The 25813-nt window shown below is 42.2% G+C and overlaps 1 protein-coding gene across 5 annotated transcripts in view; it reads right to left on the bottom strand.

Annotated features, from left to right (window-relative positions):
• NAV3 (neuron navigator 3) overlaps positions 1-23114 on the bottom strand; it is a 448840-nt gene extending 425726 nt beyond the window's left edge. For 3 of the 5 annotated variants that reach the window (XM_083573283.1, XM_083573285.1, XM_083573286.1), the window contains exon 1: positions 21932-23112. The gene's annotated coding sequence lies outside the window, so the exon portion shown is untranslated. Of the gene's footprint in view, positions 1-21931 lie in introns of all 5 variants that reach the window. The other 2 variants (XM_083573284.1, XM_083573288.1) reach the window with 2 other exon arrangements.
• Between the last annotated feature and the right edge of the window lie 2699 nt (positions 23115-25813).

The raw sequence follows: 25813 nt of genomic DNA, 5'->3' as shown, positions 1-25813 counted from the left end.
AAGGTTTGGCTTAGCATGTCAGGCACTAACCAGCTAACCAGTTTACTACCAACACCTCTGATGACATGTTCATGACAAATCCAATCCTCTCATGACCACTTCTTTTAAATATTGCTTGCATTTTTCCATTTATTTTCTAGGAAGGATTTCTTGCAGAGCTGGCAAGTAGTCAAGCTTGAGTGGTGGCAAGGTCTCCTTTCTTACTGAAGCAATAAAATCTTTGTTTGAAACATGGGGGGGGGGATGCAAGTGAATTCACTTCTCTTCCAAGACAATTCTGAATATCCGCTCACTCAGAAAGGTAATGTTTACCTTAACATTAGGGGAATATTTCCCTTACCAGCACAGAGTCACTTGCAACAATGCTTATCAGCAAATGTACTTCCCATATTGTTGCAATTTTGTTACCATTTCTTCCCAAATCCATCTTGTTAGACAGATTTGTCTTTTTATTTAACATTGTCTCTATTATGTCTCTGTTAGAAGGTGTTGTCTGTTCTCTCATTTCTGTCACAACAATAACACATTCATTTCCTCTAAAACCTCTCAGTTCTATTATCCAGTAAACGATGTTTTTGAATACTCTGCGGTAAATTAATTTTGGCCAAAGGTGCAGATTTTCAAATGTCCACAGCATGGTGCGTGGATACATGCTTTCAGACATATTCATCGGCAGAAATTAATTCCCAACATCCATCAATCAAACGCACAAACATTCTTCTTAGCCAGCTCCCTGAAAGAGCTGCTAGATTTCAATTAAAAGTTGCTGCAGGACTATAACTAACATGCCCAGCTGCATCTGAAGAATCTGGATGTTCTAAGTGTTGCAGTATTTACAGTTTACATGAAAGCAGCATGCATCTATTGTAAAAACAGCAATAATTAAAGCAGACAATTAATGGCTATGCTATCAGCCCCAAGCCGACAGACGGGAATCAGAAAGATGTAACACAACATGGGGTGGACTTCTTCTTTTTTCAACTTTACCAATTTTGAAGGAAGAAAGGGTGGGGAATTCAGAAATGCAAGGCAGAAAAATTTCAGGCCATGAAAATAAGAAGTGAGGCTGGAAGGCGGATAGGTAAAAAATACAGAAACCCACATCCCACAATACATATTAGCAAATTGCATTTAAACCAGACTATATTAGTCCACTCGTGATGAATATCTGGATAGTTCTGATTTTAAGAAGGAAGAGTGGGGAATAATGGTATGTCCTGTTGACATGAAAAGCATTGCAATTTTAAATGTTAAGGCTTTTTCCCCTCCAAATTGACCAGCATTCATTATGAGTGGGGTAGGACTCCAGAAGTTGCATTGCGTCTCCCCTCCTCTGTGCCTGTGTGTATTTTATGCTCACTGAGCATACTCACTCCTCATTGGGCTTTTCTTTTCAAAGGTGGGCAAACAGTTCCCTAATTTAAGCAGCTTCAATTTCTTATATTTCTCCACTGATTCCTAGAGGCAGTTCTCAATTCCAAGTCCAGGGGCATTTAAAAAACAGCTTCTTGGAGCAAAACAGGAAGTAACCTATCCAAACAACAAAATCTCTCTCTCTCTCTCTCTCTCTCTCTCTCTCTCTCTCTCTCTCTCTCTCTCCAATTATCTTCATTCTGGTTGTTTAAAGCAATGCTTAATTGTGCTGCTTTGGTACGGGGTGCTGGTGGTGACATAGAATTTGTTCTGAATATAATTTTGACTTCTTCACTTTTTGTCCTAACTCCAAGCCTGCCAGTCCCTCCCTCTTGTGGGCGATGCAGTGTTGCGTTACAAAATCATGAGCAAAAATCCGCATTTCAATACTTTAAATGTAGCAATACTGGAAACAGCCAAGACAACAAGGGACTTTGGACAGTTTTTCTTTAGTCCTAGATGCTCTGGACACAGCTTCTATGTCCACTACAAATGAGCCAAGAATCAAGTTAGCAACATTAAACACTACCCTTGCTAGTCTAGCCTTTGGGTGATACTTTGACTCCTTTTTGGAGAAACATATACAGAGCTATACAGAGGGACGCAGGTGGCGCTGTGGGTAAAACCTCAGTGCCTAGGACTTGCCGATCGCATGGTCGGCGGTTCAAATCCCCGCGGTGGGGCGAGCTCCCGTCTTTCGGTCCCAGCTCCTGCCCACCTAGCAGTTCGAAAGCACCCCTAAGTGCAAGTAGATAATTAGGTACCGCTTTATAGCGGGAAGGTAAACGGCGTTTCCGTGTGCTGCGCTGGTGCTGGCTCACCAGAGCAGCTTTGTCACGCTGGCCACATGACCCGGAAGTGTCTCCGGACAGTGCTGGCCCCCGGCCTCTTAAGTGAGATGGGCGCACAACCCTAGAGTCAGACACGACTGGCCCGTACGGGCAGGGGTACCTTTACCTTTTATACAGAGCTATATTCAAGTAAGAACATAAGAAAAGCCATGCTGTGTCAGGCCAAAGGCCCACCTAGTCCACCCATCTAGTCTTTTCACAGTGGTCCACAAGCAGGACCTACATGCAACAATGCTCTCCTCACTTACAATTCCCAGCAAGTGGTATATACAGAGACATGCTGCCTCTCAAAGCGGGAGGCAGAGCATAGACATCCCCCATTATTTTGTCTAATGCCCTTTTAAATCTATCCTAATAGATGGCCATTGCTATTAATGCCATCATTTTAACTATATGCTGTGTGAAGAAGTATTTTTAAAAAAATTGTCCTGAATTGAGCTTCATTGCACGGTGCTGAATTCTCTAATATATGAGAAGTTTTTGCCCTTATCCACTTTCTCCCCACCTTGCAAACAGTAATACACCTCTATCATGTGTGTGTCCTCCTCCTCCTTACCTGCCTTTTTCTAAACTGAAAAAGCTGCAAATATTGCAAACTGAAATATGTATGTTGGGGGAAAGGTCTTGGCAGCCGACCTTATCTACTTTTGCTGATGCAAGACAGACTCAAATAGAAATGAAGCTGGCCTATTATTGGCTTCAGAGATTAAGATCAAGACTCTGAAGTATATCCTCAAGCAAGTAGAGAACCGGTGGAGTGTGCTGAGCTTGGGTGTGATATGCTCTTGAGGATTGTTCTTGCTCAAAGAGGCATGCTGCTTCATTTATATACTTGAGAGTTGCTGCACTGGCTTTCACCTCACATACATCTTGCAGTGCTGTCATTTTGACCTAAATCAGAAGTTACATAAAACTGGAATGAATTAACAGATTTTGCCTCACCAACTGTGTTACTTTCAATTGCCCTGAAGGATCTACTTGCCTTCACTTCTGCAACTTAAAAAAAAGAAAAGAAAAAAGGCCATAGATGGTGAAAATGCCAGTGCATTTCCTTAGATAGCTGCTGCACCCAGCAGTTCATTCCCAGGTAAACTTTAAGGCAAATACTGTGAAGAAAAGTAATGTTGAAGCACATGACCCAGCCAGTATTTTTTCTTCCTGTGCATTCATCACTATGAGCATTGATTTCAGTACTAGTAATGAATCGCAAACCCCTGGTCCCTTGAAGCACACACACACCATTATTTCTAACTCCTAAAATGAAGCAGACATACAATAAACATTAAATATTGTGGATCTTAACAATTATGAACAAACCCATCCTTACAATTTTTTTCTGTAGCTATGCCTGATCAGAATCTGGGATTTGTCAAGAGAAATTTCTAGTGGTCCAGGAAGACCAGACCACCATAAATGGGCAGTAGAGAACAAGCCTGGCCATCAAGCACTCCCATCATCGCCTTCCATCCTCCTTTTTATCATGCATCCAGTGGCAGCTGGGAGAGCAACAACCAAAACCAACGGTAGGTGGAGCTGCAGCAGATAACAGGCAGAGCCAACTAATTATAGTTTTGCTGCCAATCTTCTTGCCTGTTGAGTCCTACAAGGGCAACACGAAGACTGAGGAAGAGGAAGTGACAGGCAAAGGGCTGGATGCAATCAAGAAGGAAGGCAGGTGGGGGCTGGCTGAGGACAAATTGATGGGATTCAGTCCTATTGGACCAGCTTCTGCTGCATACATCAGAATGCAATATTTCTGAGGTTTATTATACTGCAGTTCCCTGGTAATTACAAACTGTGAACTGTGGTTTAATATCCAATTACAATCCAGGATATCAATGTCATAGAATGTCAATAGATTTTTTCACTGATCAGAATCAAAACAAAAATGAAACAACAGTTATGGTTTTTTTATGATGTTATCCTCCACCTGCAAATTTTACCTAATGTCTATTTTTAATCAAATATAATGAAATATAGGATAGAATGTTAATCATGAAAGGAAGTGGGGAGGAGAGGATTGGAAAAAAAGAAAAGGAATCCAGCCTACATTATTATTCTCTATTTCACATTCATGGGGGTGTAAATCCTTGAAATTCAGACTAAAGACATAAGGCATGCTTTTTCAACATCGTTATACAAAAGCATCTTCCAAAAACCCTCCTCCAAGATTTGGACAGACACTTCCTCTTAGAACTAATTGCGATAGACATCCAAATTCTCCAGACATCTTTAAAATCTTAGCATTAATATTCCTACTTCAGTTTTTCAAAGCCTGATTTATAAAAGACAAAGTACTCAATAAATTGCATGGAATTAAACTGCTGTTTCTTGGAACGATAATACGGTCAATCACATATGAAAGTAATCTGAGTCTGGACGTTACAATGGGAAGAAATGTACCACCACTATTTAAAAATAGATTCAACCCAAACAAATTAACTGAGAGCAACTCTGTCTTATTGTCTCACTGGCCCTAGTCCTACACAACTCCAAACCACTGCCAATAAGACTTCAATGCAAGCCTGAACTAGATCCAATATCTTTTAAAGAAAACACATTTTGAAGGACAGAAATAAGGAGGATCTGGACAAACATGCTAACTTCAGGGGAGGGCATTAAAAATAGGAGGAAACAGGCTGAAAGCATTTCATGTAGTCAAATGCATTATTCTCTGCAAGGTTGTCCTCCTAATTCACAGAATACAGCTAATCCTCTTGATGAATGCAGCATGTGTCGTGCTGTAAATGAAAATTGTATAGCCTCTAAACAAGAGAGGCAGCGCCTGCTACAAATGCAAATCAAATGACTGTCAGTTTAAACACTGCCTTTTCATCTTCCCCCTTTTTGTAAGCAAACAAACCACACAAGAAACATTCGAACAATACTGCTGGGCCAAGAGAGGTCTTCCCCAAATATTAGTTAAAATGCCAAACTGAGCATGAATAGAGATGTCGGGGGCTAATTTGTCTATGTGCTCAAATGCATTATTATCGCCCACATCTTTTCAGGCACCATCCCATGCAACTTTCCTAATACAAGGGCCAGCACCATGTATAGCGCGTTCCATGGCATAATGCCCAATGGTAGGGTCCCTGCCTTGGCAGGCTTACCTGTGCTAGTGTTCTTCTGATGGGAGCCAATGAGGTGGCAGCTCTGTGCAAGGCAGCTGCTATCTTAGATCGACTTTGTTGCCTAGTCTCAAGTTCCAAGCCTCCAAAAGAAATATTCAACAGTAGCTTGTAGCCACCCTACACGTGGGATCCAGGGCAGATGTCTGCAGCAGTGGGCTCTGCAGGGCCAGGTGGGCTCTGACATCTGCCCATACTGCTTCTACAAAGCCTTGTCTTTTGGAAACACCTGTTATCATCTTCTTCACACCATGCATTGTTAAAGGATGGAGCTTGCTCCCACAGGAGGCAGTGACTGCCACCCACTTGGATGACTTTAAAAGAGGATAGGACAAATTCATGGAGGAAAAGGCTATCAGTGGCTGCCGGCCATTATGGCGATGTTCTGCCTCCATTGTCAGTGGAAGTAATGCTTATATTCATTCATTTACACACAGGTGGGCCATACGATCATGTGTGAAGTTACTTTTTCGTTATACTTTCCTTCCACAGACTAGTAAATAAGTGAACTCGGCTAGCCCCTTTGGATGGATTCACTATATAGTCAATCCATCTAAAAAAGTACTATTCCCTTGATTTTATCATGGCAAAGGAACCGCGATTTGAAATAGGCAATATTGCTAAATATCCTGCACCTCATGGGAAGAGCAATCAGGCACTACTCACCATCTAGTAATCAGAACGGAGCCTTCCAAACTGTGTGTCACGACACGTTAAGTGTGTCGGCTGCAGTGTGTAGGCGCGAACTCTCCTCTGCACTCCTCCCAGGGCTGGAAAGGGGTTAGTTTAACCTCCATTTTGCTAGTAAAACTAAACTACTGTGTCACAAAAATGACACGTGTCTAAAAAGTGTGTCACCAACATGAGAACTTTGGAAAGCTCATTGGAAGTTGTCATATAAAACAATGCACTCTGGTCCTTGAGTATTTATGTGCAAATATGCCACAGCCTACAGATTTCCCAAGTAGCAGTTTATACCAAGTGATTCCATATACACCTACGGTGTTAGTCAACATATCTGCCTTGCCAAGTAATGGGCAGAATTTTAGTCGTTCCCCCGCTTCCCTCGATTGCTTCTAAAATGTTGAAGTAAGGTAGAAGTTTTCCTCATTTGACCAAATAGCTCAGATTACCAAGCAGTTATATGAATGCTGTGGCAATTTGTCAGCTTGAAATAGTCTATTATATTCACACAAGAAGGTACCTAAAATCCACTCCCCTAGTTTCATGTGAAAAAAATTATCAGTGGGGTCTCAAAGCCTTTGCCCTTTCTTAGCACCATGGCAAAATCCCTGCCTCACTGTTTCCTTCTCACCCTCTCCTTCACAGTTCCCAACAGTCATTTCCTTCAGCATTCACTATAATAGAAGGTGGCACAAAGAATTTTCTTGAGGTCTCCCTTCTTATCCTTGTAAGGTTCCAATAATCTTTTTTTTTCCTTCTTCTTTTTTTGGGATGACTATAAAGTTGCCATGTGAGCACCCCCTGGTGGCATGTAGATGCACTGGCGGATTCCAAGGAGGGAAAAAATGCTTAGGCTGTATGCTGGACTCATATTTTTAGAATGCCCCAAATCAGTATAATTAAAGGAAGTAGTACCTTGTTCCATACAGAAACAGTTTTCGGTACTGGCTGAATATATCCCCACCACTCCATTTTAAATTCTTTAGGACTTTGTTAAAACAAACCACCAGAAAGTCTGATAAATGCTTTGCTGAAATATGCATATATTTCAGAGATTCAAAGTTTAACGCCACCTCAGGTGATACTATTACTTTTGCTGTGCCTCAAAAACCTCTAATGCTTCAGCACCTAATTGTGCATCTTCAGACAACAATTTAAGGCACACACTCAAATTTTCACACTATGGGAATGGAAAATCAAACCCATTTCTTCCAAAGAGGGACTAGCCAGTTTTACTCACTGAGCACTAGCAGTTATTTTGTGCCAATAAAGCCTTTAGTGGAAAACATTTCTTTGAGAATGGGAGCAGGAAGGTTCTTGTAAAATTCAATGCATTGTTTGACTGCAAACAAGGAAGACTAAGTTAATGTTCTTCTCCAGGCCTATTGTTTTGCCACCGTCCCCAAGTTCCAGTTGACTCATTCAATAGGTGGGAAGGAATATTAACCAACAGCATTTTTTCCTGCAGCAATACATTTCCCTGTATTGTTTGTTTCAGGTTAAATAGAAACAGCACTCCCTGTTTTGCAGATCTACCACAATTTTAGCACTCTAAACTATTAAAAGTACACTTTTTTTGTCCATTGCAAAAATTATATATAGGGAAATTCTATAGGGAAATCATCCCAATAGAAAACTAGCTAATAAGATTGGGGGGGGTTAGTATGCAAAGGACTACTGAGATTAATGAGATACCCACTGACCCAAATATTATTTATTTATTAAATTTCTACCCTGTCCTTCCCAGTGAAACTCAGTATGGCAAAAAACAAACAAACAGCAAAATACCATTATTTTGATCTATAAATCAATGAAGAATTGTTATGCATATGTAGAGATAATGAAAATAAAATCTTATTCTGTAGCTTGTCAAGCATTGATTTTGGCCAACACAGAGGAAAAGCTCAACACATTGATATTGGTATGATTTCCAATCAAGGCATCTTTGCAATAGTAAAGATCTATCACTGGCTAATGGTCAAAATCCAAATAAACTGTTACAATGGAGAAGTTTGCTGTTGCTGGGCTGCATACAACAGCCCGCAAAAGAATATGCATACAGTATTTAATAAGCTGTGACTGTTTTGCTGAAATGTTATTCTGGAAGATGCACCATGTGCATTGCTAACAAAACAAAACAAAAGAATATTATTTTGAGAGGGTCTTGTGGGGGGTAAATTGTTATTTGTTCTATTGCTACTTAGTCTATTACACTCATCAAGCTTTGCAATAAGTGTTACTGACTCAAGAATGACAAATATCTGTACATTTTTATTATTCTGTACCTAAATATTATTCTTGAATATACACACACAAAAGTAAACTGTGACAACACCAATCTTGAACACTCTATATTAATTGGTAGCCTTTCACAGTTATTTTGCAGAATTGCACGTGTTTATTTAAAGGTAGCTGGCCTATACCACTAAAGCAAAGTAGCATCACGATAGGCAAAAGCTTGACAGCAGATCCACAATTAGAAGAAGAAGCAGCGTTTGGATTTGATATCCCGCTTTATCACTACCCTAAGGAGTCTCAAAGCGGCTAACATTCTCCTTTCCCTTCCTCCCCCACAACAAACACTCTGTGAGGTGAGTGGGGCTGAGAGACTTCAAAGAAGTGTGACTAGCCCAAGGTCACCCAGCAGCTGCATGTGGAGGGGGAGGGAATCGAACCCGGTTCATCAGATTACGAGTCCACCACTCTTAACCACTACATGGCTAACAGGCTAACCAAAGGAAGGCCTACTATGAAGGATTAAGTTTGGCCACAGATTTCCAGCTAAATTAAGTAGACAAGGAAAGCTGAGAAAATCATGACATAGTATACTTAACCGATGCATAGAACTTTACAGCTTTTAAGGTGTAAAACAACCACACAAATATCAGTTCTGAATAGACATTATTGCATACATATTCTGGTGAATCCGAGCAAAGGAAATTGTTTTTACATTGTGATGTTAAAAGAAATTCACTGGGTAATTATATGCAACAGCAGATCCAAATCGTACATTCATAATACATACAATGCACATTTAAGGACATGGCTTTCCTCCAAAGAATCCTGGGAACTGTAATTTGTTAGGGATGCTGAAGCTGTAGGTCTGTGAGAGGGAAACTACAGTTCCCAGGATCCTTTGGGAGAAGTCATGTGCTTTAAATGTATGGCGTGGACCTGCTCAGAGTAACAGAAAGAACTTTGGAATGTGATGTGGTCAAGTGAGAAATACTATCATGCAACAACAGAGAAGACACCCTTGCTGCTGTTTTCACTTTTCCTTAGTTGACTTCATGACTGTGTCATTAAGTACAGAGAGCGGGGAGGGGTATATGTCTTATAAAACAGGAATAAAGTTCACCAGGGATAAGACACAGCATACCATACAAGTACTGTCTGAACCCAAAGAGAGCAACAGTGAAACCATTTTTCAAGCACCTGTGTTTTTCCCCCTTGTCCAAAAGATCATAGCCTTATGTTAGCTGCATGACAGAATTCATGACTCTTCTACCAAACAGTAAATTCCACCATTAATAGAAAATAGATCAGAGTGAGAAAATACAAAGTCACACAAAACACTGCAGGGTGAAGTGAAAATAAAATGAGTACCTTTGGCCCGATACAAAATTAAGCATTAACTTTAAAAATGAAACTAAAAGAGAGAGGCAATAGGCACAGTTTACAACTTTTAAGCATTGTTGATATTAATCAAGTTTCTCTAAACCTGGATGGGCTGGTTCATTAGTATTCACTAGTATTAGGCATGATGGAGGTGCCAACATGAAATCTGAACTAAGGGAAATGTACAATTCAGCTCTGTTAGATCTGTAGCAGGAATGTGGTGGGTGGGTGGTGGAAAGACCCTGAGTGAGAGACAGGGAATGAAAGAACTCCAAGGATGAGAGTTCCCAGGTGAGAGGCAGGAGGGCCCATCATTTTCTGTATGAGACAAGGGTTAAGATCTACCTTCAAGAGAGGAGTCTTTCACCCCATCCGTATCTTTCTCTGTTTTTTGTTATTATTTAGATTAGTTTCTTTCATCTTATTGTATTATTTTAAAAAAGCTTTAATAAAAACTTGGTACTAAAAACAGACCACCATTAGTAGAGCCCACCATTACTGCAGAACAGAGACGCCTACCTTGGTAAGGTCATATGAAATTCCCATTAAATTTCAATATAACATGCACACCATTGATCTTTCGTGGGCTGTACCCATCAACTCTGAGGAGGAAAAATTGTTCAGTGACACTTGTATGAATTAAACGCCAGCTCAGAAAGCAAGTGTCAGCATTAAAAGGACAGAAACGACTGATATTACTCATTTAAGCAGAGGAATAGCCCATAAAAATGTAGTACACACTTCACAGCATGAAGTCACTTGAGTAATTTTTCTGTTGAAACTTTTATCTACATAAAAAAAATCAACTTTTAGCAATTACTTTTCCATGTATGTAAAGCAAATGCTAAATGAAAATTTGTTCTTAATCAAGTCACATCTTAAGGGCAAGATCATGGAAAGATAGTCCTAAGGTAACAGCATAAACAAGAAACTAAATCTATCTAAATGGGAAAAGTAATTTACATCTTGTGCCCAACATAAGACACCTTTTAAAATCAAATTACATAACCTTAATCAAAACTGACTTATTCTTGAGGCTTCTGCAGAACAAGATCAACTCAAAGCAATAATAATAATAATGACAACAATCATGGCTGCATGACAATAACAGCAGTAGCATCGTTTAAATGATGCATGTACAAAATGTGAGTTGATGTCATTATTTGTAGACATCTGAACTGATAACGTATTTGTGTTCAGTACAGCATCTGCTTTACTTTGCATCTCATGAATGAAGAACAGTGGTAACGGAGAAGCTAAGCAAAGGAAGCTAGGCCAAAGAAATGTAAAGAACAGAGAAATTATTCAGATTGTTATTGTGCCAATTATGCTTGTAAAGTATGCTTTTGATAAGCATGTATTAGCACGGCAAACCTCCACACAATACATTCCTCCTTTAACACAATACATAAAAAGACTCCACTGTCTCCATCTAACTACTGGGTGCAGACAAGTTTGGTAGGTGGGTGGGATGCTCACCTATCAATAATCTGATGTCCCAATAATATTAGGTGTCCCCCTTTTGCCTGTGCAGTTGGGAATAAAACAATGTGGGGAAAGGCACTGGTGCAATGCAAGCTCAAAGAATAAGGTGTTCAGTGCTTATAACAAGTGCGCTTTGGGATCACTACAGATCTTGCTAAATTTGAAGGTACTTTTGATACCTGGGTTTTTTGTTTGCTTGTTTAATATAAACAATGGATATCTTGTTGCTATTTTTCACATTCTTTATGGGGTGGGTACCATGTTAAGAAAATGAAACTAACTCTATGTTCCCCAAAGCAACCTTAGACTTCCACACCACCCCTCCCACACACGACAACAAAGCAGTTAGAAAAATCAAACAGAGGCGGATATCAAAAGCAATGTGGTATGGCTTTGTCATTAACCAGGGATAGAGGGAAAGTCAACAACCAAGCAGGTTACTTTCTAAAATCCAGGACTTGTCTAAAATAGGTCTTTGCACCCCAGATTACATTTATAAAAGGTAAATAAGGAGATTTATTTTTTTTTAGTCCTCATAGCTATTGTTAGAATAGACTTTTCTACTTTTCATAGCTCAGATCTCCTCAAATTGTAGCATTGCTGAAATAAAATTAAAAACCCAGCAGTATTTTTTCTGTATCCCAGATTGCTTTCTTTCTATTTGCACTTCTGCACATAGAAAGTGTTCCTCCATTTAATAAGAAAATGAGAACCAGTAGAATGAGGCTGAAAAGCAGCCACATCCAGGCTACGGAACCAAGTTGGTCCTATGAAAAATTCACATATGCAAGATAGAATCAAACCCTCCAAATAAAACTGAAACAGCCAATTTAAATTCAGCCCTGCTGAATGAGAGGGCCATCAAGTCCAGTTCTTTTCCAACATGGACAGCCAGATGCCTATGGAAAGTCACATATGCAGGTCCTGAAGGCTAAAAGCCCATCCCCATTGTATGCCCCCGGGCCCTTGTATGCAGACGTGTTCTTGTGCAGAAGATAAAGATTCCATGTTGCAGTCACATCTAATGGAAAAACAACTAACTCTTTTTTAAAACCATCTAATATATGAGTGGAGAATTCCAGGACCAAGCAAGACCCCTCCAGGTTGCTACTTGACTCTTGGAACACCACACTGGGCCTTCTATCAGAACCTCCAAGTGTCCCTATTTTCCAGGGATGTCCCTGATTTAGAGAAGCTGTCCGAGCTTCTAATCTGATCCTGGAATGTCCCATTTTTCCTCAGGATGTCCCTATTTTCAACGAAGAAATGTTGGAGTGTATGGAATTATCTGACCCCTGAGCTGTCTGAAGGCAATCCTATACAGTACAGTGGTACCTCGGGTTAAGTACTTAATTCGTTCTGGAGGTCCGTGCTTAACATGAAACTGTTCTTAACCTGAAGCACCACTTTAGCTAATGGGGCCTCCTGCTGCTGCCGCGCTGCCGGAGCACAATTTCTGTTCTCATCCTGAAGCAAAGTTCTTAACCCGAGGTATTATTTCTGGGTTAGCAGAGTCTGTAACCTGAAGTGTCTGTAACCTGAAGCGTATGTAACCTGAGGTACCACTGTATAGGAAAAGTTTTTTTATTTTTAAAAATTAATGTTTTGTTATTTTTTATGTATGTTAGAAGCTGCCCAGAGTGGCTGGGGCAACCCAGTCAGATGGGTGGGGTATAAATGGTAAAATTATCATTATGGAATGGGACATCCCTATTTTCATCAGAGAAATGTTTGAGGGCATGCGCTATACACCCTCCTTGAGTGCTCTAGCTTGGTTGGAATTTTGATTAAGTTTCATGGTTGCCTGGATGGAGAGATGAGAGGAGGGTAGCTTTCCTGCGGTGAGGATGTAGGCTGAACAAAGATGGGAGTAACATCCGTTGCTCCTCCCACCTTTGTCTCCGACCCCGCCCACCAGTGGTATGCAACCCCTAGAAAGCTACTCATGAGGGAATGCAGCCCTTTGGCTGAAAACTCACTTCTGACCTAAGGTGAATGCTTCCTAAATTACACATTGTGTGGATATTCACTTTCTTTGATCACCCTTGAACCTGTTTCAGTGGGTGACTCCAAGCCCGAGAGTTATGAAAGGAGAAAAGTTGTTCTCAGTCACCACTGTTCTAAGTTTTATAAAGCTATTATACTCTTGTTTTTCCTCCCGAATCTAAGAAAGGTGCCCCAATCTGTTGATGGTTACCAGTGGGATATAAATACGTAAAACAAAAATGTGAAAGCAACAAATAAGCCACTGTGGATAAATGTCAACTCTCAAGAAAACACATTAAAAGGATCAAGCACTGGAGTGGATTCAGAACAAAGCTGGGCAGACAAAGATTTGAGAAAGGCATCGTACACCGTGAATCAAGTCTTGTAAATCAATTAATCAATAGTTATTTTTAAAATGTGTTGATCATTAAATGAAATAATGAAGTAACACCGAGCTCTGTAGTTACTATTCCAGTCCATGAGCCAGATTTGCTGAAAGGAATTGGGCACCAATGCAGATGGGTTTGTCAGAAGCATGGCTAATCCCCATTTAATCTTTCACACTATGGCCAAATATTTGGCCTAGCACTGGAAGAGAATCAGCAGCACCCTTCGGGGGGGGGGGAATGCTCTTCTGCCACCTTCTTTTTAAAAAATAAAAAGGCAGAAAAACAACAGAAGGAAACTCGCATGCATTAGCCTCTCTTGCCACAGAAATTAGCCCATGAACCAGATGATGTGATTCTTAATTGTTCTCATGCTCATACGTCCCTGTTTTACCAATGCAAGTCTTAACTGAACAAGATTGTGACAGCTTTACTCTGTAGAAGCTATTGCAAGGCAGAAGATATGTATTCCTACACATTATACTCTGGAATGGATTCCACTGAACACCAAGGGACTTGACTTCCAAGTAGGCACGCCAAGTAAACATGTGAACACTTTGTTTGGGAGCAAGTCCTTCTGAACTTATAGCTTCACTAGCCTACATAGGATCATGTTTCACATGACACATATTAAAAATACTGGCACATATTTTCGACTAAAAAAACCCAGATCAACGGGATTCTTTGGTAAAACAAAGCACAGCTGTTGGCATGGCAACTTTATAAAATAGTTTCCCCTGCAATACCAGGTCTCCCTCAGCATCCAACTATGTATACAAACGTATCTGCTGCTAGAGTATAGCTGCATTCAACTGAGGGCTGGCATTACCCTTAGACAGAGTGAGAAAGCTACCTCAGACAGCAGGTGCAGGGGAACACAGAGAAGCAGCAAGGTCCTGGAGGACAGTGCTAGATATGTCATGCAGCTTGCCCTGTGCCCCTTAAGGTAGTCCACTACCCTCAGGTGAAGTGGAATGAGAACACTGCCCCATCATGGTTTCTGTGCATGGAAATGGGTGGGACACCATCTTGCTATTCGCAGTAAGCAGCAAAGTGTCTTGGGCTGGAGGGCTGGAGGAACCATAGGATAATACATAACATCACTGCACATAGCTTATTTATAGTATTTTTAAGCTCTCCCTTCAGATCACATGGTGTAGTTTCAGAGGATGGGATGAAAACACCAGTCTTAATATTGCTCTTCTGCCCTAGACAGCATGCCATATTTTTTAAAAAAGAAGGATAGGAACATTACAATAAAAAGGCACAGAATGGTTATTTTTGGTATTCTTATTATCAAGCCGCCCCTGCTTTCTCACAGCAGCTCTATAAATGCAATGCTCTTAATACCAAAACATTAAAATATATCTGATTATACATTTCTGGTAAGTCACTGCTGTTTCTGTTCTGAAGATAAACCTAAGACTTCCTGCTGCATTTCAAACCAGAGCTGGAAAAAACCTCAGGGTTGAAAATTATCCCCTGTGTTGCTATGTCACAATATTTTCATCATTTCAACAGGAAGCTCAGGATCATTAACTTTAAATTGCAATGATACAAGAACCACAACATTGCCTTGGAGGCTGACTTAAAAGGACAAGTATGGCAACATAAATGTAAATGTTCTCTACCAGCTTGGGGGGGGGCAGGGAATGCCTACAGTCTCCAAGCACATTCTATACTTTCAGACTTGGCTGAAAGATGCAATTGATCTGTGGAAGATGGCAGAAATATGCATTATGCCACTGTTCATGAGAGCATGCCGTAATACTGGTATACAGTATTATTCATAACACTACAAACGGTCAAACAGTGGAATTGCAGTTGTCATGTTCAAGGCTCAGCTTGCGCCAAGGTTCACCAGGACTTAGCTTTAGCATGTTTTTAATAAGTCAAGGCTCAACCTTGGAATGTGTGAAGTAAAAGAGAGAGAAGGGAAAAGGCCCACGAACAAGTTCAGAGTGCATTTCTATTACCACCAAATAGAGAGTCTCCCACACACTTTAGGTTTCCCACTGTGGCTCAAGCTCTGGTACATTCCAAGCAGATGTCCTCTGAAGGACTTTGAGGCCTAAAGTGTGGTATTCAACTAAGTTTTGCTCAGAGAAGACCTATTGAAATTAATGGATCTAGCAATCATGCTCATTCATTTTAATGGGGGAAAATTAGTTGAATACAGCCATTATTCACAATCCTATTCAACCCCATATTAGTATTTATAGGGTATTAGGCTTGACTGGAAGGGATGCAGGTGGCGCTGTGGGTAAAACCTCAGCGCCTAGGGCTTGCCGATCGCATGGTCGGCGGTTCGAATCCCCGCAGCGGGGTGAGCTCCCGTCTTTCGGTCCCAGCTCCTGCCCACCTAGCAGTTCGAAAGCACCCCTAAGTGCAAGTAGATAAATAGGTACCACTTTATAGCGGGAAGGTAAACGGCGTTTCCGTGTGCTGCACTGGTGCTGGCTCGCCAGAGCAGCTTCGTCATGCTAGCCACGTGAACCGGAAGTGTCTCCGGACAGCGCTGGCCCCCGGCCTCTTAAGTGAGATGGGCGCACAACCCTAGAGTCAGACACGACTGGCCCGTATGGGCAGGGGTACCTTTACCTTTACCTTTTAGGCTTGAATGGAAACTTGGAGACCAAGAACACAGCAACTACAGCACCCCGGACATACAGCTGTGTTTGCCTCTTTTTAAAAGATATCCAAGGAGTACCCACTGCCCAAGGCAGCCTGTTCCAATCAAACATATCCTACTGTTAGAACATTTATTCTAATATTACAGCCCCGCCCCCAATAGGAGTACAGATTTAGATACATCTGGTAAGGAATTGTGTCTGTTTACATGGGAGGACAGTGAAGGTTCTATCAGCTGAAAAACAGCATTCTCTCTAAAATAGCTTAGCAGTGCTTATGCCATGCGCCTCACTTGCGCATACAATTTGCTTATAAGCAAAATTAATCTCCTGCAGATTTTACATGTTTAAAACAAGAGCCGTCCATGTGGTTTTTTTGTGTGGTTTTTTAACTAAACTATTTTCACTCGTTAGATGACTAATCAGTCTTCTGCCTGCTTTGAGAAAAGCTTCAGCACGATGGTATCTGGCAGGAAATAATTTTTTAATGAAATAATTGTGCATTTGTCTGGCCCTTGATAGGGACCAAAGAGTATCAGTTTCTATTATGAATGCCTAGAAGTTCCTCAGTGTATCTCCAGTAACAATCAGTGATTACCTTAATATCATCAGAATTAGCTAACTTCTCAATGTAGATAGATTATCAGTCCATCCACACACACACCCTTATTATCAGGGCAATGGCATAAAACTCATTAAGTTAGCTTTAGGAATCAGTATTGCTGAAAAGATTCAAAGCCCCATGGACTTGGCAGGGATGGTGGCTCTGGGCTCTTCTGGAGTTTACGAAGACCAGTTGCAAGATGTAACAGGTATACTAGACTCCTGACAGTAATGCTTACATTTCGTTGTGTTTTTTTCTTTAGAGAGCCCTTGAGATAAGCCATTAAAAATAAATAATGATGAGTCTCTTACTTGTACTACACACACACACACACACACACACACACACACGTATAAGTTATATATAACTTATACCATTTTTGTTTATTGAATGGAGAGGGGAGGCATAAAATTACTACTTTTTGAAAGCATGTTTTCTTATCCTTCAGCAGTTCACCCTCATTAAAAGCTGATGGAATAAACTGGAGAATTAATTATGCTAAGAAGGAAGGGATAAATGACCTTATCCAAAGGCATGCTGGGGCATGTATTTCCTTTTTGGATCCTGCAAGTCTTTTAAAATTATTATTATTTTAGTAAAACCCGCCTAGAACTGCTCTAGTCTCTCACTGGAGTCCATTAGCAGTGATGACTATCTCCTTGATGCAACAGCCGCTTACTTCTCGTTTCCTTGGCATTTTGGTGAAAGAATAGCTGTGATTCTATGTATCATGTGGCTGAATGGCAATGAGATATTGCAGCCTGAAGTTACTATTATGGAATCATCTTATTAAATACAGAGATTCTGCAGCGGCCAGGGGTAGCCAACCAGCCATGGCTTGCAGGTGAAATGAAACAATAGTCCACCACATTATGCAAATGTATTATTGCATAAATTTCCATGGATTGCCAAGAATGATTCATCTGGTGATGCAAACTCTAGCCCAAGACAGCTTGTGCCACCAAAAATTGCCCTTTTTTTTCATAGCTGCATATAGGTACGAGTAGGCTATGGGGTTCTTCTGTGGAATGTTAAAAATTCACTTGCACCATTCATTCTCCAGTAAATATTATCATGATTACAAATTATGTTATTTGTTATGTTACTGGCATCTGAGCACTTTGTCAAGCAAGCTTCTTAAAGAGCCCCAGGGCTCTTTTTCAGAAATTCGACATCTATTTATGCAACAATTCTGCAAATAGATTGTTGCCTTTACACCAACACCCATTCATATATTGTTTTTCCCAAACACAAAAGCATGAATTAGTGACATAGAAATTATCACTTCCTTATTACAAGGATACTGAAACAAGTGGGAAATGGACCATAGGTCCATTTATAAATCACCTGCTTTGCCTGCAGAAGGTCCAAAGTTCATTCATTGCATTTTCCTATTAAGGGTCCCAGGAAGTAAGAGAGTCAAAGACTTCTGACCTGGAGAGTAGCTAGTACTCAGCCAGATGCACCAGTAGTCTGACCTGGGCATAAGACATGGCTTCATATTTTCCTGCAAAAAAACCTACCTCACATTCCAGTGCATTATGGAGCCTTGTAGAAATGGTTTCTGTGCAGTAGTACTAAGTAGAATCATAACTAGCCCTGTGTTTCAGCAGCAGGAATAAGTCACACAAAGTCACATTGGAATGCATCAGCACTGAACAGTGTTGACACGGGCTTAGTTGCTAATCAAGTAAATGCACTTCATTCTAGGTACCTGCACTTGATATGAACTTCCAAATACAGGTTTATGGTCAATATATTGGTCCCCTTAAACAAGCACTTCTCTTTTTCCTGTCACCATCAATACAACAGTTGGGGCATTTTCAATCAGTCCACTCTGCCATCCATTATAGCAGCTTTCACCACCCTGCGGTCCTCCAGATGTTTCTGGACCACATCAGCCCCAGACACCACGGTTACCAGGGTGAGCAAGGCTAGATTTGATATATATATATGGACTCTGAGGCCTTTCTTCATGTGCCTCCTCCATGTGAGGTCTGGAGGATGGGAACAGGCCTTTTCTGTAGTGGCTCCCCTTTTGTGGGATGCTCTCCCCAGGGAGGTTTGCGTGGTACCTTCATTATACACCTTTAGGCACCAGGCAAAAACCTTCCTCTTCAACCAGGTCTTTGGTCAATTAATATTCTACAGCCTTTTAAGTGTGTTTGTAGGAGGTATTGTTTAGTTGTTTCTGTTTTAACTATTTATTTGTGCCTTTATCTCATGGTTTTATCTTGTGAACCAACCTGAGATCTTTTGATGAAGAGTGGTATATAAATTAAATCAAATCAAATCAATCAATCAATAAAGTGTTATGGGTTAGTGTGGAAACAGGGATGCCCAGATCCATGGATGCAAGATTTCCCCCTCTAGATTCTGGGGTACTGGAATTTAATCAAAGCTGACTGGCTGAGCTTTTTTTTCAGCCAGACAGAGATGACGGCCCTGCCATCTACAAGGCAAAGGTAGAGGGGGAGGTTGCCTGGGAAACATGGGCGTGGAGTCACACAGAAAAGAAGTTGTCCTTTTTTGGCAAGCAAGCAAGCATGAGAAAGTAGGGAGTAGGGAGAACCCCATACAGTGCTGGCTCTACGAAGCTGCACTGAGAGACCAGTGGCCATGTCTGGCTGCTGCATTGGACCCAACCTTGCTGAAACTATAAGAGGAGCAATGAGAGAGACGCTTGGGGGTGTAATGTTCTGTACGCCCCTCTACTGAAGGCTTCTGGTGTAAATATGTGTGAATAAACTGTATTTCTGCCAGCTCGGCTGTGCCTTGATTTTCCAATGGAAACAGAACCTAGATCCTTGCTACTGCTTGGCAGGTGTGGGGTGTTAATATGTAATTTACACACCCATCTATATCTCTCATAGATTACCATCTATTTTTTAACAGCTTGTCATTTCTAGTTGGCAATGGAGGATCATCTATTAAGGCAAATGGGCCAATGCCCCACCAACTTCAGCCTGCCCTCAGCCACCAGTCACTTGTCCTGCCTTCATACTTTTCTCAGTCATCTGGTTGGCCACTGTAAGAAGTGGATAATGAGTTGGGCCATTGGCCTGATCAAGCAGACTCTTCTTATGTTGTTAGCTTCCTCCTTCTTAGTGTTGCCCTTATAGAACTCAGCAGGGAGGAAGATGGGGACAAGACAAGAATTAGTTGGCTCTGGTTCCACCTACAGTTGACCTCCCTGCCTTCTGCTTTACCAGTCCCCAGTGCAAAATGTACTGGCCACCCCTGCTAGTTGGAGAAAGTCACATGAGAATACAATAGTCCGAGTGCTCATGTCTCAACCCAGAAATACTTCTGCTTGTGCATTACTCCCAACCCCAAATCAGAATACTTTAGGCCAAGCTATATAAGTTGTGTTCAAAGTTCCACCAGTAATAGTCCAAATAATATAAATCATAGAGGAAGTCGGGCTTCCAACAACGTTATGAGGGTCCACCATATTCACACTGGGTTGTCAGCATTCTAATGGTAGGATTCCTGTACCTTTAACAGAAACGTGACAGGCAGAAATTAGCAGAAAATGTCCAGATCCCAAGCCTGGAATGGATTGTTGGGTAAAGATCCACCTTCTTCCTTTTGGGCAACCATTAATAGCACAATACCTTTGCCAGAGAGGAAGTTAGTCAAATTCTATACTCAATGCTAGATTGAGATACGTTTTGCCCACATCTGAATTTAACTGAGTGCTAGACTCCCTTTCAGAATCAGATTGTTGCCACACACCCACGCAGGACCACAGAACTCTCCAGCTGTACCTGATGCATACAACCTGGAAACAGGGAAGGCACTAGGACTTGGAAGAGTCCAGGCAGGCATGGATGCAGGAACTGTAACCTAGGCAATTAACAACAGGCTGCTTTCTTCTACTTTCGCCCCCTCCCCTCCCCGCTTTCCTTCCTTCCCTCCCTCTCTCACACACGCGTGCACAGAGCCAGCATTTCTCTCACACACACGCACGCGCGCGCAGACACACACACTTTAACACCCAAACTGTCAGCTTCTGCTTTGAATCTCCCCACTTCAAATTCAGCCACTAGCAAGCCTCACCCTCCCTCCTCCGTCTCTCCAGCCCACACACCCCTAATGCTGCCAGCCTCTTGTCTTACAGGGGAGAATGGATGTTCAGCGTTAACTCCTTTTAAATGACTGCTTTGGGGAGAGATCAAGGTGCCATCCATCTCCCAGAGAAAACGCTGATCACCACAATAGTGTCTCGCCTCTCAAAGCGGGGCGGCAGCCTGCCTTGCACTGCTGGAGGGACACAACATGCATCTGCACCTACAATCCCCGAGAAAGAAAAAAGATCAATAAAGTACCGAAAACGTGCTGATCGCCTGCTTTAGGCCAGCCAGGGCGGGAGAAGGGATGACAATATTGGCCTTTGCTTTTGGGTGTTCTCCGGATTTCAGGTTTTAAGGCACAGTACATCACGCATTTTTCCTCCAGCTTCTCTCTCCTATGCCTTCGCCCGCCCCCACCCCCATAAAAGAAGCAAAAACGGGGGGGGGGGGAGAGAAACCGGCAAACAAACAGAGGGGGTGGGAGAAGAGGAACTGGAAAATGGGGCGGAGGAAAGAATATGTAGTAAGGGGACAAACAAAGAAGGTAAGGAAGCGTCATCCCTCTCTCATCTGCCAAAAAGCCCCTCGCAGCCCATCAATCCGGCGCCTGCAAAGGCTGCCCTGGGCCAAAGGTGCTGCTACTCGGCACACGCCTCTGGAGCAGCCAGCAAGCAGAGCCGGCTCCCTAAAGTCACTAGTCCACAATCTACGCCGCTGCCGCCGACGCCACAGAATAAAACGTTCAGTAAGACTGTGCGTTCAGGCTTACCAACATCCCTCTCTTTATAAGACAATAACGGGAGAACAGAAGCATTAAAAAAAAAACACACACACACACAACCATTCCCACCCCCCACAGCTGTCTTTATTTTTTTAAAAAAAATGTAGGAAGGGTTAGGAGCCCAGAAATTACATCATTTCTTTAATACAGGTAAATAAATCAAATTGGAAAAAGGCGATTTTTTCCCCCTAAAGACAACTTTGGAAACATAGGATAATCGAGACACAGACATATGGATATTTATAGACCCTCGACCAGCGGTCCAAAGGTCCTCCGGAAGCCTTACCTGTCAGATAGCATCCTGGAAGTGCGGAGAGAAAGCCTCAGTCCGCTCAAATTGCACCACTTCGGCAGGTTACTATGGAAATAGTCTTCAGGATGATTTAGAAACCAGCCACCTCCATCCTTCTCTTGCACATGCCGCGAAGGCTACCGATCCCAGGGCAGCCGAGAAACCGGAGCCAAAAGGTACCCCCGGCTGTGTGTGTGGCTGCCTCTCTCCCCCTCTGTCTGGAGGAGTCGCGCCGCCTGCCCCCTTCCTTCCTCTGCCTTCCTCTCTCTCTCCCCCGAGGACTCGGCGGGGCGATCAGATCTTCTCCCGGCTGCCGGAGCCAGGAAGTGGAAGGACAGTCTCACACCAGCAGCCCCAGCCCAGCGCTTTGCAACGAGAAGAGCTGTTTCCTAGCCACACAGCTGGAATTTAAAGGGGAAGCGCCTGTGCCGGCTCCCCCTTCAATCACCTAAAAAGAAAAAAAAAAGAGAAGGAAATATCAGCAGGGGGTCGGGAGGGGACGAGGAGGAGGAAGAAGAAGAAGAGGAGGAAGGAGGGTGGTCGCGCAGAGGAAAGTTTCCGGCAGGAACAATGCAAAGCGCGTGCGGAAAGCCGAGGTTTCTACGCAGGTTTCGATTCTATTGTTTATATTCAATGCTTCTACATTAGGAATGCGCATCCAGCAGCGCAGCAGCATCCATGGTTGGAGCCAAGCATAGCTGTCAACGTTTCCCTTTTTTTTAAGGGAAATTCCCTTATTCCGAATAGGATTCCTCGCAAGAAAAGGGAAAAGTTGACAACTATGGAGCCAAGTTACGGGTTGGGTTTTTAAAACAACAACAACACAGCGATTTGCAAACTTACCCTGAATCAAAATGGTGTGAGGGTGGGGAATAAAGGCTGTTTTTTTCAAAACTGAGCCAAGAAGGCCAAAGAAAGAGTTTACACCCAAAGTATACTGGGAAAGTAAAACTCCTAAATTGGGCTCCATGGGATGACATGCAATTCTTGACTGCTTTAGTGTCCAGACCAAGGTAAGTAATAGTACTGCCCTATTCAGCCTTGGTCAGACCACACCTCAAATCCTGTGTCTAGATGTGGGCACCACTGTTTAAGAAGGGTACTGACAAGCTGGAACATCAAGGGTCTGGGAACCAAGCCTTATGAGGAACGGTTGAAGGAGCTGGGTATGTTTAACCTGGAAAAGGCGGGAATGAGAGGTGATATGATAGTCATCTTTGAATATCTGAAGGGCTGCCGCATGGAAGATGCAGCAAGCTTGGTCCCAACCCCCTTTTTTCTTTTTCGTAAGGTAGCAAACTTGTTTTCTGCTGCTCCAGAGGATAGGACCCAAACCAATGGATTCAAATTACAAGAGAGGAGATTCGGACTAAATGTTAAGAAGAACTTCCTGAGGATAAGAGTTGTTCAACCATGGAATCAGGCAGAGGGCCTTCTCGGTAGTGGCACCCTCCCTTCAGATGACAAGGAGATAAAGAACTACATAAATTTTAGAAGACATCTGAAGGCAGCCCTGTTTCGGAAAGTTTTTAATGTTTGCTATTTTACTATGTTTTCTATATGCTGTAAGCCACCCAAAGTGGCTGGGGAAACCCAGCCAGATGGGCAGGGTATAAGTAGTAGTAGTAGTAGTAGTATTACCTTGGAAGGTGGTGGGCTCTCCTTCATTGAGGGTTTAAACTGACATTAGATGGCCATCTATCAAGGATTCTTTAGCTATGATTCCTGCATTGCAGGGAATTGGAATAGATGACCCTTGTCGTCTCTTCCAACTCTACAATTAATTGTATGATTCTGTGCATATGTGTACAGACTCTTTTAAGCATATTTTTTGCTTGTGCAGGTTAATGGATTACAGAAAGCTTGTGAAATCAAATATACATTCTATCCCAATGATTTACACTCAAATATGGGAGAATATATATGTTGTATAAGTGGTCTGAGGATGCACACTTACTTGCGAATGAGGCTCATTGAATTCAAGTTGGTCTTTCTTCCTTGTAGAGAGCACAAAATTGGGTTCCTAGTTTGATGCAGACTACTGTATAAGCTCACATCCACACTGTGCCTTTAAAACACATTTAGTAGCCACTTTAGCAGCCATGGCTCCATGACACCCCCACCCCCACTGAAATTTGGGAACTGTAGTTTACTCCTCACAGAGCTACAATTCCTTGCACACTTAACCAAATACATCTCTCAGGATTTGGGGGGAGAAGCCATGTTACTAACTCCTGGCTCCAAGAGGGCTCCTGTGCCTTTGTTGTTGTACAAACAGCTAAAATCTCTTCTCCAAAACTACTGAAAGTTCAGGTGCCCTGCCGTCTTTTCCACCTCACCACCCTAGCCTTCACGTAGAAGGTTCTAGTATCATTATTATTAGTCCTGCTCTTACAGCCTTGCCATCAACCTAATACGTAGCAGGTGAGAGTTTTCCCAGCACAGAGATGAGTGGTGGGAAAAGCACCACCTGCTTAATCTCTGCTTGGCAGAAACTGCTGTTAAAAAGAAGGCCCAGGGTCACTTTTCCAAAGCGGCCCATCTTAACTAGGAAGATGCAATCCAAATGTTCACTTCTCACCCATGGCAAGCAGTGTTATTGATTGGTGGATGGAAAGCAGGGGGCACGGGATTCTTCCCCTTGCCACCCCATTATTACTTAGACACATTTAACTCCGGAATATAATTGGGCTGCCTGTGCAGACATTGTTGCAAGAAGCTGCGTGCACACCTGCTCCCAACTAGACACAAAGAAGAGAATGAAAAGCCCATCAGGTGCCCAGACTATCAAGTTCCCAGGACTGACACCGTTCAAAGCAAAACCTTCACGGCTGCTTGAGGAAAGGGCGGGGGGGGGGGAGCCAAACAAAAAAATATATACACAGATGTGCCTTTTCAACTGTTCTGCTAGATTTCCACCCTCTGATAAGGTGGGCAGGTTCAGAAGAAGACAAGACTCCCTTTAACTGTTGTGTTGCTGAGGGAATTTCAATAGGTATACTTTATCATGCAAACAGAACCTGTTGATATTCCCCTTGTGCACACAGATATTAAAGGGGAAGGAGCCCTCTTGGTTTTTGTATCTGGCCACCTTACCCTTTGAGTGTGGCCCATCTTTTACTGAGGTACAAATAAGGCACAAAACTGTGTGAGGTTCACTGAGTCACCTTGGGCCGGTCATTGTCTCAACCCAACCTGCATCACAGGATTGCTAATAATTGTTAAAAGTTTGTGTTGATTTGGCTTTGGTGTGTAAAGGTGTATAAACCTACAATATCATCTCATTCTTTATATATCCAACTGATCACTGCACTCTGCAAGTGAGGTCCTCCAGAATATACCATCTTATCAAGTCCATTCTGCACAATGTAGGAACTGCACCTTTAGTGTTGTGACACCCAGTCTTTGAAATTCTCTCCCCTGGAATATCAGACAGATACCCCTCTCTGTTGTCTTTTTGGCTACTGAAGACATTCCTCTTCCAACAAACCTTTTGATCTTCCCCAGTCTGCATCTGTATTGCAATTGTTCTTAGATATTTTACTGTTTTCTTATTTATGTGTTTGCTGCTTTGGGCTCATTTGAAAACAATAGTGGAATTTGAAGAAGCAGAAGAAGCAAAGAAGAAGCAGAAGAAGCAGAAGAAGCAGAAGAAGCAAAGAAGAAGAAGAAGAAGAAGAAGAAGAAGAAGAAGAAGAAGAAGAAGAAGAAGAAGAAGAAGCAGAAGAAGCAAAGAAGAAGAAGAAGAAGAAGAAGAAGAAGAAGAAGAAGAAGAAGAAGAAGAAGAAGAAGAAGAAGAAGAAGCAGCAGCAGCAGCAGCAGCACATAGGTGCCTCTCCTTGTCAGGGAGAGGTTATAAATTAAATTAGCGTTCTC

The sequence above is a fragment of the Podarcis filfolensis genome (genome assembly GCF_964270895.1).
Source record: "Podarcis filfolensis genome assembly, chromosome: 10".
Classification (NCBI taxonomy): Eukaryota; Metazoa; Chordata; class Lepidosauria; order Squamata; family Lacertidae; genus Podarcis; species Podarcis filfolensis.
This window is presented reverse-complemented; position numbering and strand designations above follow the sequence as displayed.